This window comes from Hylobates moloch, unplaced genomic scaffold (genome assembly GCF_009828535.3).
Source record: "Hylobates moloch isolate HMO894 unplaced genomic scaffold, HMol_V3 SCAFFOLD_1177, whole genome shotgun sequence".
NCBI classification, from domain to species: Eukaryota; Metazoa; Chordata; class Mammalia; order Primates; family Hylobatidae; genus Hylobates; species Hylobates moloch.
In genome coordinates, this window is record NW_026653452.1 from 1,850 (window position 1) to 5,969 (window position 4,120).

The 4,120-nt window shown below is 32.4% G+C and overlaps 1 long non-coding RNA gene across 1 annotated transcript; it reads right to left on the minus strand.

Annotated features, from left to right (window-relative positions):
• Positions 1-941: 941 nt before the first annotated feature.
• Positions 942-3,646, minus strand: LOC131382688 (uncharacterized). The gene is made up of 3 exons (XR_009212272.1): positions 3,483-3,646; positions 1,232-1,340; positions 942-1,120 (listed from the first exon to the last, which is right to left on the minus strand). It is a non-coding gene; the product is annotated as an uncharacterized LOC131382688 (long non-coding RNA).
• Between the last annotated feature and the right edge of the window lie 474 nt (positions 3,647-4,120).

The window sequence follows — 4,120 nt, forward strand, 5'->3', positions numbered from 1 at the left end:
CTATAGAGGGAAGAGTAGGAGTGGGTCAAGGTCTTGAAAAATACCTGTTAGGTACTATGCTCACTATCTGGGTGATGGGATCAGTCATATCCCAAAACTCAATGTCACACAATATACCATGTCTCTAACCTGCACATGTGCCCCCTGAATCTAAAACAACAGTTGAAAGCATAAAACATAAAATAAAATAAACCTTCAATTGGCATGATAAATGCTAAAAATTAAACATCAGGGGAAACTGTGTGAGGAGCATATGGGGATATTCTGTATTACCTTGGCAACCTTTCAGCAAATTTAAATTTATTTCAAAATAAAAATTCATACTAAAATTACCCCTGCTAAAATTTTAATTAACAATATTTATAATTTAAAAAAGGAAATTAAATGTGTTTCAAGAATAAGGAGACACTGACATCCTTCTTCTTCCATTCTGAAGAAGATCATAAAACATAAGCACTTGTGCCTGCCCCAAAACTGGATCAAAAGGTGAACACACAGATCTATTAATCACTCATCTAAAATTCTCAAATGCTAAGATATTCCATAGACTCTAAAGTCAGACCTAAATCCTACCTCAAAGGACTTGAACAAGAAGTTCCAAGAAAAAAATTGCAACAGATGTTTTAGGAGAAAATATGCATAATTTATAGGTCAACAAGGATAAGTAAGAGACAGATAGCCTGAATTCCCACTAATGGAAATATTAAAAAGAAACAATGAAAGAAAAGTATATACTTACCTGTACAAATGAAATTGTAAACTAAAGAGAATTTCAGTTTAGCAGATTAAAGCTGAAGTCTTGACTCAAATTTCCATTTGGTCTAAAACCACAATGGAATATGGAGACTGAAAAAAAAGCCCAAGTAAATGAGACACATTTCTGTGGAAGGAGTTAGATGATTTTATTTTTTTTTAACAGAGTAACCCTGAAGAAGGGAGCTTGAATAATCCTGAAGGTCAGGGAGCAAAGTAAAGAGTAAAGGGGCATCCACTGGAGATTTTCTTCTTCTGAATGCCTTGGGTTTTAAGTATATCCTTTTATGAGATGCAAGGGATGTTGGGTTGTAGGCAGAGCTGGACATCTTTCCTTCTTATTTTCTAATTCTTTTCAGAAGTTGCCCTAATCATTTAGAAAGGAGACTTGCATGAACCTGAAAGTTGCAGAGTTTGCTTTGTAAAGAATAAGAAACACTAGTATCAAAGATCAAATAAAGAAGGCTGATTGCTTTACCCATTATTCAGGCAGAGAAGGAAAGTAGTGAACTCTCTGGGCCATGTCTAGGTTCAAGGAGGAGACAGGTGAAAGCCCAGAGAACCTAACAGTGGAGAATTTCTTGACCCTGGAGGAAAAAAGGTTCCCTGTGAAGGAGATTCAAAAAGTAAAATGGAAAGGAAACAGTGTAAATATGTCCTCTCCACACAAACACTGGCTCACTGAGGGAAATGAGAGTCTTCCTGATCTCCAAGGTTTCAGAAAATATAAAGTATCTACCTGCAAATCAGTTATGCCCCTAACCCAATGCTAATGAATGTACTTTCTACGGAGAGATCTCTCTGCAATAACCATGGAGAACTAAAAACTAAACCTAAATCATAAAAAGAGTTTAGGCACATATTAGAAGTGTTTTAGAGACAATGTCTTTGACAGCATGGTTGTACATAAATCAGCCAGAACTTTTCATGACCCCATGCATTAGCTGATATTCCAAGATGTCCATGCATCAGCCATGAATCTCCTTCTGGCCACTGGAGCCATTCCTTGTCTTCATAAATACCTTCCATTACTTTCAGGTTTCTTGTGTCCATAGCCAAATGACTGAGTTAAACTCTGAAAAACTTGTATTAGGAGCAACCTTGATTCTTACCAAAAACAATACTGCATTTCAAGAAGATGAAACTTTTTATAAGGTAAATTATAAAATTTTGCACTGCTTTCTATACTTGTAGCGGGAGCACCCTTGATTCTTACCAAAAACAATACTGCATTTCAAGAGGACGAATCTTTTTATAAGGTAAATTATAAAATCTTGCACTGCTTTCTATACTTATAAATATTTTGCATATATGTCATTATAGCAAATAACAATTTTTAGAAATAATTAAAGTCTCAAAGTGTTCCTTTCTTGAAGTCAGCAGCAGTTACAATTTGTTGTAACTATGAAAACTGAATAATATTTTATTCATTTTAAGTATTGAAGGTCATATAAGTCTCTGGACTTACTGCATTTTATCTAAAACATGTATTTTCATTTGGGAAATGGAGAATTACTTCTTTATTAATCTAAGCATGTCTATGCTTTTAGAATGTGAGGCAGGGCTCTGCAATTTTCTTACAAGAGGCTAAACAGAATGGAAAGCAAAATCAACAAAAGGAAAAGAGACTGAGAAGAAAATTATACATGTTGTTTATAACTTTGGTGATAACAAGTTACTTTTAAAGATGCCTGTGCGTATACACTATCTTCCAACTGTTTCAGATGTAAATATATTAAAACAAGCATTTTAACCTCAGATAAATAAAAAAGACACATAGTTAGGCATCTTTACAATTACAAACTGCTGCTTATTCTTATCCATGCTCCTAAAATGCCTTATAATATCTGGTGTCACTGCCTTGGATTATAAGTCCAAAACAGAGTTTTCTTTTTTTAATAGATAATATTATAAAGGTGATTTTCTAAGTGTACACGGCCTCTTTAGGAAGATAGCAGTATAGCTCAGATGTATGCTTTATAGAGCAGAGATTTTAAGCCATAAACTCATCATTGATGTCTTACAGCCGGATTTAATTACCATCCTGAATTTTGATTATTTTTTCCTTGCTTTAAACGAATCACACATAAAAGTATGCCTACATGATATATAGTTTTTCTTGTTTTTGAAATGTATACAAATAGTCTCCTATTATAAATTAATTTATTTATTTAAATTTTATTTATTTAAATTTATTTATTTATTCCTGGACGTGCTTTCTTGACTCAGTCAAGGCCAAAATGAAAGCAATTATTTTAGAGACCTATATAAAATACATGCTTATTTAGCTGAGATTTGCTTCAAAAACTCAAGTAAAATAAAGAGCTCCATGTAAAAATGGTGATATTTGTGTTTAATGAGCCTTAATTCATCTCATATATGTATACGTATATGCACACACATAATTTCATACACTATGTAATTTTACAATCTTTACTGTCACCAAAATTTACCTATTTTATCTTGTATTCTACCAGAGTCCTATTACATGGAAATTGTGAAGTTCACAGCAATATAACTGCTATAAGTTGTTAATCACATATAATACATTAAGCATTGTGTTGGGTAATTGGCATTCTTTTATCTCTTAATTTAATGAAAATTGTATTAGTTAGGATAGGCAATAATGTGTTATGGTAACAAATATAAAACATCAGAAGCCTAAAATAACAAAAATTATATATTGTTATTCACTCTCAATGTCCAAATTGTTCTGCTATTATACTCACTCAAGGATGTAGGTTGACAGAGCTAATAATGACACACTCAAAAGAGGGAAGGAAAACATCATAAATAATACACTGGATCTTATATTTCTCATTCAGAGGTGACCTCCACGAGTTCACTTTTAATCACAAATATTATGGTCATCTATCACTTGAAAAACAAAAACACAGAAGTATCATCCTGTCATGTGTCTGCAAAGAAAATGAGAAATATTTGGTAACAGGAATAATGACTAACCTCTCTCAAAAAAAATTTTACAAGAGAGCCACTACCATCATTTGTGAAATAAAGAAACAGAAGCTCAAAAAAGTAAGTAACATTAATAATTGACATGAAGTAATTAATCCAGTAATGCTAAAAACTGAATACTAATCCATTTCTAAAACCTTTATTTTTTTCTATTATTAATATTTTAATTGGAACTTAAAGATAAAACATTAGACTAATCATCAACAGTTTATGATACACTATCACCATTAGCAAATAAATGGTGCTTTTCTTAAAGGTATTTATTCGTACAGTGTAATGAATATTAAAAATTTGCTTAAACCAAGAATTAGAGTATTACTGACTCTATTCATCTGCATGTGTCTATTCTCCCATTCCCCTATCTCTCTACCCTCAGAGATAATCACTTTCC